Consider the following 11,290-nt stretch of genomic DNA (forward strand, 5'->3'; position numbering starts at 1 on the left):
TCTTTTCATGTGCCTTCTGGTCATCTGTATGTCTTCTTTGGAAAAACGTCTGTTTAGGTCTTCTGCCCATTTTATGATTGGGTTGCTTGATTTTTGTTGTTGTTGTTGAGTTATATGAGCTGTTTATATATTTTGGAAATTAAGCCCATGTCAGTTGCATCATTAGCAAATATTTTCTCCCATTCTGTAGGTTATCTTTTTGTTTTGTTTATGGTTTTCTTTGCTGTGCAAAAGCTTGTAAGTTTGATTAGGTCCCATTTATTTATTTTTGTTTTTATTTCTATTGTCTTGGGAGACTAACCTCAGAAAACACTGGTAAAATTTGTGTCAGAGAATGTTTTGTCTATGATCTCTTCTAGGAGCTTTATGGTGTCATGTCTTAGTTTTAAGTCTTTAAGCCATTTTCAGTTTATTTTTGTGCATGGTGTGAGGGTGTGTTCTAACTTCATTGATTTACATGCAGCTGTCCAACTTACCCAGCACCACTTACTGAACAGACTGTCTTTTGCCCATTGTATATTCTTGCCTCCTTTGTTGAAGCTTAATTGACCGTATGTGTGTGGGTTTATTTCTGGGCTCTCTATTCTGTTCCATTGATCCATATGTTTGTTTTTGTGCCAATACCACACTGTTTTGATTACTGTAGGTTTGTGGTATTGTCTGAAATCTGGGAGGGTTATGCCTCCTGCTTTGTTCCTTTTCTTCAGGATTGCTTTGACAATTCTGGGTCTTTTATATTTCCATATAAATTTTAGAATTATTTGTTTTAGCTCTGTGAAAAATGTCATGGGTAATTTGATAGGGATCACATTAAGTGTGTAGTTTGCTTTCTGTAGTGCGGCCATTTTAACAATATTAATTCTTCCAATCCAAGAGCATGGGATATCTTTCTATTTCTTTGAACCATCTCTCTTTTTTTTTTTTTTATAGATTCTATTTCACTTTTAGTGATCAGTCTGGTCAAATTATCTATTTCTTCTTGATTCAATTTTGGGGACTGTATGTTTCTAGAAAGTTGTTCATTTCTTCTAAGTTGTTGAATTTGTTGGCATATAATTGTTTATAGTATTCTCTTATGGTTTTTTGTATTTCTGCAGTATTGGTTGATATTTCTCCTTTTCTTTTTTGATTTTCTTTATTTGGGTTCTCTCTCTTTTCTTCTTGGTGAACCTGGCCAAATGTTTGTCAATTTTGTTTATCCTTTCAAAGAATCAGCTCTTGGTTTTATTGATTTTTTCTATTTTTTTTAAATCTCTATTTTATTTGCTTCCTCTCTGATCTTTATTACTTCCTTCCTTCTGCTGACTTTAGGTTTTGTTTGTTCTTCTTTTTCTAATTCTTTTAGGTCATGAGTTAGGTTGTTTATTTGAGATTTTTCTTGTCTTCTTGAGGAAGGCCTGTATTACTATGATCTTCCCTCTAAGAACTGCTTTTGCTGCATCCTATAGATTTTGTATGGTGTTTTCATTGTCATTTGTCTCAAGGTATTTTTAAATTTTCTTTTTGATTTCCTCATTGACCCACTTTTTTTAGTAGCATGTTGTTTGGTCTCCATGTAATTTTTTTTCTCATTTCTTTTTCTCTGGTTGATTTCTAGTTTCATACTGTTGTGGTCAGAGAAGATGCTTGAAATAATTTCTATACTCTTAAATGTGTTGAGGTTTGTTTTGTGCCCTAGTACGAATCTCAATTCTAGAGAATCTTCCATGTGCACTTGAAAAGAATGTGTATTCTGTTTTTTTTTGAATAAACTGTCCTGAAGATATCAATTAAGTCTAACTGCTCTATTGTATCATTTATGATCTCTATTGCCTTATTGATTTTCTGTCTAGAAGATCTGTCCATTGATGTGAGTGGGGTGTTCAGGTCTCCTACTATTATTATATTCCTGTCAATTTCTCCCTTTATGTCTGTATTTGTTTTATATATTTAGGTGCTCCCATACTGGGTGCATATGTTGACGAGTGTAATATCCTCTCCTTGTACTGATCCTTTTATCATTATATACTGCCTTCTTTATCTTTCTCTATAGGCTTTGTTTTAAAGTCTACTTTTTCTCATGCGTATTGTGATCCCCACTCTGTTGTCATTTCCGTTTGCATGAAATATCTTTTTACATCCCCTCACTTTCAATCTATGTGTGGCCTTTGCCTTAAAGTGAATCTCTTGTAGGAAGCATGTTGTAGGCTCTTGATTTTTTATGCAGTCTTCCACTCTGTGTCTTTTGATTGGAGCATTTAGTCCATTGACATTTAAGGTAATTATTAATAAGTATGCATATATTGCCATTTTAAACCTTGTTTTCCAGTTGATTCTGTATTTCTTCTTTGTTTCTTTTTCTTTCTGTGGGTTTATGATTTTCTGTATTTTATGTTGTGTTCTCTTCTTTTTGGTTTTTGTGAATCTATTGTATGTTTTTGATTTTTTGTTACCCTGGTTTTGAAGTATGTTAACCCCTTCCTATATATGCTTGCTTTTGACTGATAGTCATATAGGCTCAAACACATTCTTGAAAAAGAATCTATATTTTCTTACTCTTCTCCCCCACATTTTATAATTTTGATGTCCTCTTTTACATCTTAATGTCTTAATGTTTATCCTTTTGCTGTTACTTGTGTTTATCGTCACTTTCACAAATAGATTTTTTTTTATCTCTATGCTGGCTTAACTAAGTGATTTACTTTCTAATTGTGATTTCCTCTTTCCTATATCTTCTTGCTTCTTTTCTATTTAGAGAAGACCTTTCAATATTTATTTTATGATAAGTTTAGTATTGCTGTATTCTTTTAGTTTTCGCTTGTCTGAGAAATTCTTTATCTCTCCTTCTATTCTTTTAAGATTTTTTATTTTAATGTGGACTATTTTCAAAGTCTTTTATTGAATTTGTTACAATATTGCTCTGTTTTATGCTTTGGTGTTTTGGCCTCAAGGCATGTGGGATCTTAGCTCCCTGACCAGGGATCGAACTCACACTCCCTGCATTGGAAGGCAAAGTCTTAACCACTGGACCACCAGGGAAGTCCCTCTTCCATTCTACATGATAATCTTGCTGGGTAGAGTATTCTAGGTTGCAGTTTTTTTCCCTTTTAAGACTGTGAATATATTTTGCCACTCCCTTCTGGCCTGCAGTGTTTCTGTACAGAAATCAGCTGATAGCCTTTTGGGGGTTCCCTTGTAATTAACTCTTTGCTTTTGTCTTGCTGCCTTTAGAATTCTCTCTTTAACTTTTGCTGTTTTGATTATAGTATGTCTTGGTGTAGATCTGTTTGGGTTTATCTTGTTTGGGACCCTCTGTGCTTCCTGTGTCTGAATATTTGTTTCCTTCTTTAGATTTGGGAAGTTTTCAGCCATAATTTCTTCAAATACATTTTCAATCCCCTTTTCTCTTTCTTCTCCTTCTGGAATCCCTGTTATGTGTAGATTGGCACACTTTATATTATCCCATAGATCTCTTTTATTGCTCTCATTTTTTTTTTTCAATTTGGCTTTCTGTCTGCTGTTCTGATTGAGTGATTTCCATTATTCTATCTTCCAGATCACTCATTCGTTCTTCTGCATTATTCTTTCTGCTATTTATTGCCTTTAGCTCAGCTTTCATCTCTGCAAATAAATTTTCTAATTTTTCTTGGCTCCTTGTATTTTCCAGTTCCTTTTTACAGTAATCTGAATTTCTGTCCATAGTCTTTCTTAATTTCTTCAGTATTTTCATTACCTCCTTTTTGAACTCAGTGTATATTAGACTGAAGAAATCTATTTCATTGTTTTTTCTTTAAGCGGAATTCACTTGGTCTTTTAACTGGGAGTGGTTCCTTTGCTTCTTCATTTTACTTATATTTCTCTTACTCTGTGAGTTTAGGAGAAACAATTATGTAATGTAGTCTTGGAAGGCTATTTATATACAGGAGTATCCCTGCATAGCTTGCATGAGCTTAATATTCTTGGCGTGAGGGCTGCTTTTAGTATGGATGCCTTCCACCTCTTTCCTCAGTGTGTGCTGGCTGTTATTCCCTTGATGGGGGTGTGTGCAGATGCAGCAGCCCGAATGTGCTTCATGGGCCCCAAGACTGTGGGGGCAGCGATTGGTGCCTGCTCGTGGGTCTCTCAGCAGCAGTGGTGGCCCTGCCTAAGATTGCAGCGGTGGCTCTCACACAACCCTGGAGCTCGTGTAGGTAGTGTCCTGTTGCCTGAGAGCACGTGTGCAGGGAAAGAAGCACCTATGATGGCCCCCACCTCTCCCCTTTCATGCCCCCAACAATGGAACCTTGCCTCTCTGGTGGGCCTAAGCCTCCTCCAAGTACACCCTCGGTTGCAGCTGCACCACACTGCAGCCCCTTCAGGCTGTCTCCCTGCAGCCAACCCCAGTCCTCTCCCCACATCTGACCTCTGAAGCCCGAGCTTCAGCACCCAGCCCCTGCCCACCACCACCAGCAGGTGAGAGTCTCATGCTGGGCAGCACAGGGTAGCCGTATTGACCATCTGTGCAGGTCTCTCTCCATTTTGCATTCTGCAAACCAGTTGCTGTGCTCTCCTCCAAGGCTCTGAAGCTCCGCCTCCGACCTGGGAGATCTCCCTGCTAGTGAGGGGACTTCCCAGGGTGCGAGAACATTTCCTCTTTCACAGCTCCCTCCCAGGGACGCAGGTTCCATCCTGATTCCTTTCACTCTTTTTTTTTTTCTTTTGTCCTACCTGGTTACGTGGAGATTTTCTTGCTCTTTCAGAAGTCTGAGATCTTCTCCCAGCGTTCAGTAGATGTTCTGTGAGAATTGTTCTGTACGTAGATGTATTTCTGATGTATTTGTGGGAGGAGGTGAGCTCCACGTCCTACTCCTCACCACCTTGATTGCTCTTCTTAAAATAGAAGTATTGTTGATTTACAATATTATATTAGTTTTAGGGGTGTAATAGCTCTGGGCTGGGGTCCCCACTAGGATGCAGGGGTAGGCTCTGGGGCTGAAAGTCCAGCTGTCCATCACCTCAAAAGAGATGCAGATTGCAGTGCAAGGGCCTGGCAGTACACGAGGAGAGGCTGGGTCCTGCATCAGTGACAGATTTGGATGGCAGGTGAGGCGGCCAGGGCCAGTGGGGTGCAGGACCAAGCAATGCAGGTTAAGTCCTTGGAGCTCTGGTGGTGCCTCCTTCAAGTCCCGCAGTCCAGGATTCTACCAGATCTGTATCTGGCGCTGGGCTGGGACTTGCACATTTGAGTCTTCACCTCCTCTTGAGGACTCTTCTGCTCACCAGATGGCCCATGATGTTGCAGGTGACATCAGAGTCATAAAATGTCATGCTTGCTCTGCCCCCTCTGAGGCTCCACTTGGTAGAAATTGCAGTATCTGCAGCTGCCCAGTAGCCATGGCTGTAGTTGATAGGTCACAGTAGGGAAATACTTTTATAAGCCTCAAGGGGCAGAATACTTGTGTACCTCATTCTTAGAGAAAAAAAAGAGCAGGGATAATAGAACTTCAAGTATTACTCATCTTTAAGACTAATGTTTTCTTTTGATTTCAGGCATTCTAGAGAAAAGACCACCTCTTCCCCACCGTAAAACAGGGCCACCATAATGCTCCCTGAAATTCTTTTAATGTTTGGCCTTTCATTTCAGGAGTAAATGGAAAATACTGATTTCTCTTTAGTATAACTTTTGTTTTAACACTAAAGTAAAACAGTTTCTTCCTGAAAGTTTAGGCTGTTATAAAATTAGAACAATCTTAGTATAATTAAATTGTTCTACTGAGCATTTATTATATGGCCAGCATTCAACTGAGCATCTTTTTTAAAAACGATCTTTTTCTTAGAATAAAAAAAAGCCCAACACTTTGTTGAGGTATGCCTGACATACAAAAAGCTGTACATATTTAATGTATACAACTTGAGTTTGCAGATAAGTATACACTCATGAAACCATCACCACAGTCAATGCCATAAACCTATCTATGACCTGAAAAAGTTTCTTCATGAAAAAAAATTATCTTTTTTAGTCTTCACATCACCTGAAGCTCAGAGTGGTCAAGGAAGTTATCAAAAATTAAATATGTTCCTAGTTTCTATTAGATGTAGGACTCAGACGTGGATTTATCTGGTTTTAAATCATGGGCTCTTGGGACTTCCCTGGTGGTCCAGTGGTTGAGACTTCACCTTCCAATGCAGGGGGTGCAGGTTCAATCCCTTGTTGGGGAGCTGGGATCCTGCATGCCTCGCAGCCAAAATACCAAAGCATAAAACAGAAGCAATGTTGTAACAAATTCAGTGAAGTCTTTAAAAATGGTCCACATCAAAAATATCTTTAAAAAAATCATGGGCCCTTGACTCATATATTTATTGTACACACCTAGGACTGGATTGCTAATTGGTCCTGTGTGTCCCTTTTTGAATTAATAGTTAACACCTTCCTCTTTTTTTCAAAATGTTTTCACAGTTTACACTCCTGTGAGCAGAGTTGCATTTCACTACATTACTGCAGACATTTTTTATTGATAAATTCTTTATTCTTTTCCAACCTGGTGTGGTAAAATTGTATCTCATTATGTTTTCATTTTGCTTTCCTGATTGCCAATCAAGGTATATCATTTTTTTCATATGCTTATTAGTCATTCGTATATCTTCTTTGAAATGTTCCTGTCTTCTATTTTCATACTTTAAAAATTGGGTTTCAGCTCTTCCTCCAGTTTTATGCAGTGCTGGTACCTTCTTCAAAGACCAACTCAGATAGCACCTTCTAGAAAAGCCTATTGATGACCACTTTATTTGGAATGACGTTCTCTACTTATTTCTATTTCATCACTCGTTTTGTGGCCTTTATAGTATAATCCCAATCTGTAAGTAAACAAAATGTTGCTTTAAAAAGTTGGGGTTCAGAGGTGGATCAAGATGTCAAAGTAGGAGGATGTGGAGCTCACCTGCCCCCACAAAAACATCAAAAATACATCACACAGGGCTTCCCTGGTGGCGCAGTGGTTAAGAATCCACCTGCCAATGCAGGGGACACGGGTTCAAGCCGTGGTCTGGGACGATCCCACATGCCACAGAACAACTAAGCCCGTGTGCCACAACTACTGAGCCTGTGCTCTGGAGCCCACGAGCCACAACTACTGAGCCCATGCACCTAGAGCCCATGCCCCACAGCAAGAGAGGCCACCGCAATAGGAAGTCCACACACCGCAACCAAGAGTTGCCCCCTCTCTTCACAACTAGAGAAAGCCCACCTGCAGCAACGAAGACCCAATGCAGCAAAAAATAAATAAATTTAAAAAAATCACAGGTGGAATAATTCTCATGGAAAACTAACTGGAAGCTGGCAGAAGAACTCCTTCACAACCAACGGTGTAAGAAAGATCTCCACATAACTGGGTAGGATGGCAAAGACATTGGTCGGGACCTGCACACTGGGGGGATCAGTAAGGAGGAAAAGGTCTACACAGGCTGACCCTCACCCTGGGGAGTGAGTGCGTCAAACCACAATCTGGGCATCCCTGTCCTGGGATCCTGTGTGTGGGAGATGCGTCCCCTTGCCTGCTGGGAAATCTGCTCAGACAGATAGAAGGGCTGGAGATACCTAGGCTCTACTCTCAAAGAGTGTACACGTGCTGGCTTGCTGACAGGGCAGAGAGAGCTTTTCACTGGCTGCTGTTGCCTCAACACACTTCCCAATCTGAAGGGGTGAACACCCTGGCCCTACTGTCTCCACACCACAGCCTGGTGTGAGATCTGGGCAGAGAGTTGGTCTAGCTGTGCAGAGACAGATCTGGGCACCTGGTGTGTGACCTGAGTGGAGCCTTGGAGACCATTGTCAAGGCTTGCACAGGGGTGTGGCTGTAGCTGCAGCAGATGTTGTCAGCTTGAGCACAGGGTGCCACAGGAGTGGCAGCAACTAAGTGCTGAATCTCACCAGACAGTCCCTGGGAAAGGACCCATCTAGCAAGGCAGAGACAGCCCAGAGGTGGCTGGGGTCTGGTGTGTGGGGGGCAGCAACTTGATTGGCAGCACACAGGAGTATGCAGTATGTCTCCCAGTGAGAGCACCCTGGCTCCACTTACTCTACACTGCAGCTTAGCGCTAGATTTGGGGCAGACAGGTCCTGGGAGAAGTTGGCCACAGAGGCAGCCCAGAACTCAGAAAGCAGTGCAGCCACCTCAATTCCTGCAGCCACAAAGCCCCGACCGCCAACCCCAGCCTATTCCACACCATAGCCTGGCACTAGATCTGCGACAAACAACAGAGAAAGGGACACAAGTTTAGGCTGCTTCTGAGTAGGACTGTGGAAGCCTACACAGGCGTCACACAGGTCCTCTGTGACCACACAGGCCTCACTTTCTTCAGCAATCACCTCCTTTGGGGCAGGGCATACATTCAAGAGCAACAGAGCCTGATAAAACCCAACCCTCAGGGCTTCTACTCCAACTGGGGATCAGACCATGCCCATGACAGGGTGGTGACAGCCAGGAAACAGAGAGGAAACCCTGCCTCATATCCATCATAGGCTCTAGATAGTACAACACCAACCACATATCCTATCAAGGGGATAAGGTTCAGCACACCCTGAGGAGATACGTGGCTGGCATCTATAACAAAAGTAGCCCTTGCACCAAAACCACTGGACACACACAGTCTCTTCAGGGACACTCCCACATAAAAACACCCCTTCAAGACCACAGTGGATAACTGTTTCTCCTAAATTCATAGAGATAGAGAAAGTTAATTAAAATGAAAAGGCAGAGGAAATAGTCCCAATTGAAAGAACAAGAGAAATCTCCTGAAAGAACAATAATGAAACAGACCTCACCAATCTCCTAGACCCCAAGTTCAAAAACAAGGTAATAAAAAAATACTAAATTTTTAAATTTCCATTTCTCTAGGAGGTAGGTCAAAAAGGATCTTGCTGTGATTTATGTCAAAGAGTGTTCTTCCTATGTTTTCCTCTAAGAGTTTTATAGTGTAAAAGACTTGAGGACATGGGGAGGGGGAAGGGTAAGTTGGGGCGAAGTGAGAGAGTAGCATTGACATATATACACTACCAAATGTAAGTGTGGAAGCAGCTGCATCGCATAGGGAGATCAGCTCAGTGCTTTGTGATCACCTAGAGGGGTGGGATAGGGAGGATGGGAGGGAGATGCAAGAGGGAGGGGATATAGGGATATATGTATACATATAGCTGATTCACTTTGTTATATAGCAGAAACGAACACAACATTGTAAAGCAATTATACTCCAATAAACATGTTAAAAAAACCCTAAATGAATGAAGAAAGATTATCAATATAAATACAGATCACTGTAACATGGAACTAGAAACTATAAAGAGGAACCTGTAAAAACTAGACAATTCAATTGCCGAGATAAAAACCTATCTAGAAGTGATGAATAGCAGACTAAATGCCACAGAAGAACAAATAAGTGATCTGGAAGATAGAATAATGGAAATCACCCAATCAGACAAATGGAAAAAAAAAGAAAAAAAGCAACATATGAAATCTATGGTATAATATAAAACGTGCCAAAAATAAACCCCACCAAAACAGAATACACATTCTTTTCAAGAGTGCATGGCATGTTCTCTAGTATAGACCACAAATCAAGCCTCAACAAATTTAAGAGGATAGAAATTATTTCAAGCATCTTTTCTGATCACAACAGTATGAAACTAGAAATCAACCACATAAAGAAAAATGGGAAAAGAAACGAACACATGGAGACTAAACAACATGCTACTAAAAAACCAATGGGTCAACAATGAAATCAGAGAAATCAGAAAATACCTCGAGACAAACAAAAATGAAAACACAATCTTACAAAATTTGTGGAATCCAGTAAAAGCTGTTCTAAGAGAGAGGTTCATAGCAATACAGGCCTTCCTCAAGAAAAAAGAAAAACATCAAATAAACAATGTAACCTACCACATAAAATAATTAGTAAAAGAAAAACAAACAAAACCCAAAGTCAGCAGAAGGAAGGAAAAAATAAAGGTCAGAGAGGAAATAAATAAAATAGAGATTAAAAAAAAAACAATAGAAGAAATCAATAAAACCAAGAGCTGTTTTTCGGAAAAAAAAATTGACAAACCTATAGACAAACTCACCAAGAGGAAAAGGGAGAGGAACCAAATAAACAAAATAAGAAATGATACAGGGAATTGTGTTCGCTGCCACCACCGCGCCACTGTCGCTCTCCAACGCCAGTGCTGCCTCTAGCTCACTGAGCTCCAGCTGAAGGAGAAGGGAGGTAAGTAAGGAGGTCTCTATACCATGGCTCGTACAAAGCAGACTGCCCGCAAATCGACCGGTGGTAAAGCACCGAGGAAGCAACTGGCTACAAAAGCCTCTCACAAGAGTGCTCCCTCTAAAGAAACCTCATCGTTACAGGCCTGGTACCGTGGCACTCCGTGAAATTAGACGTTATCAGAAGTCCACTGAACTTCTGATTTGCAAACTTCCCTTCCAGCGTCTGGTGTGGGAAATTGCTCAGGACTTCAAAACAGATCTGTGCTTCCAGAGTGCAGCTATTGGTGCTTTGCAGGAGGCAAGTGAGGCCTATCTGGTTGGCCTTTTTGAAGACACAAACCTGTGTGCTATCCATGCCAAATGTGTAACAATTATGCCAAAAGACATCCAGCTAGCACGCCACATATGTGGAGAACGTGCTTAAGAATCCACTATGATGGGAAACATTTCATTCTTTAAAAAAAAAAAATTCTCTTCCTGTTATTGGTAGTTCTGAACGTTAGATTTATTTTTTGCCCCGTGGGGTCAAAAGGTACCTAAGTATATGATTGCAGGTGGAAAAATGGGGGACAGAAAGCAGGTATTGGCAGTTTTTCCATTTTCATTTGTGTATAAATTTTTAATATAAATGTGGGGACATAAAGCATTAATGCAAGTCAAAATGTTTCAGTGAACAAGTTTCAGCAGTTCAACTTTATAACAATTATAAATAAACCTGTTAAATTTTTCTGGACAATGCCAGCATTTGGATTTTTTTTAAAACAAGCAAATTTCTTATTGACTGCAACTAAATGGTGTTTGTAGCATTCTTATCATACTGTAGATTCCATCCATTCACTATACTTTTCTAACTGAGTTGTCCTATATGCAAGTACATGTTTTTAATGTTGTCTGTCTTCTGTGCTGTTCCTGTAAGTTTGCTATTAAAATACATTAAACTATAAAAAAAAAGAAATGGTACAGGAGAAATAACAACTGATACCACAGAAGTACAAAAAGTCATAAGAGAACACAATCAACAGTTATATGACAACAAATTGAACAACCTAGAAGAAATGGACAAGTTTCTAGAAACA

General features: G+C 40.2%; 1 pseudogene; it reads left to right on the forward strand.

Annotated features, from left to right (window-relative positions):
• Positions 1-10,206: 10,206 nt before the first annotated feature.
• LOC137766742 (histone H3.3A-like) lies at positions 10,207-10,674 on the forward strand (annotated as a pseudogene).
• Positions 10,675-11,290: the final 616 nt, after the last annotated feature.

Source organism: Eschrichtius robustus, chromosome 6, assembly GCF_028021215.1.
Source record: "Eschrichtius robustus isolate mEscRob2 chromosome 6, mEscRob2.pri, whole genome shotgun sequence".
Taxonomy (NCBI): domain Eukaryota; kingdom Metazoa; phylum Chordata; class Mammalia; order Artiodactyla; family Eschrichtiidae; genus Eschrichtius; species Eschrichtius robustus.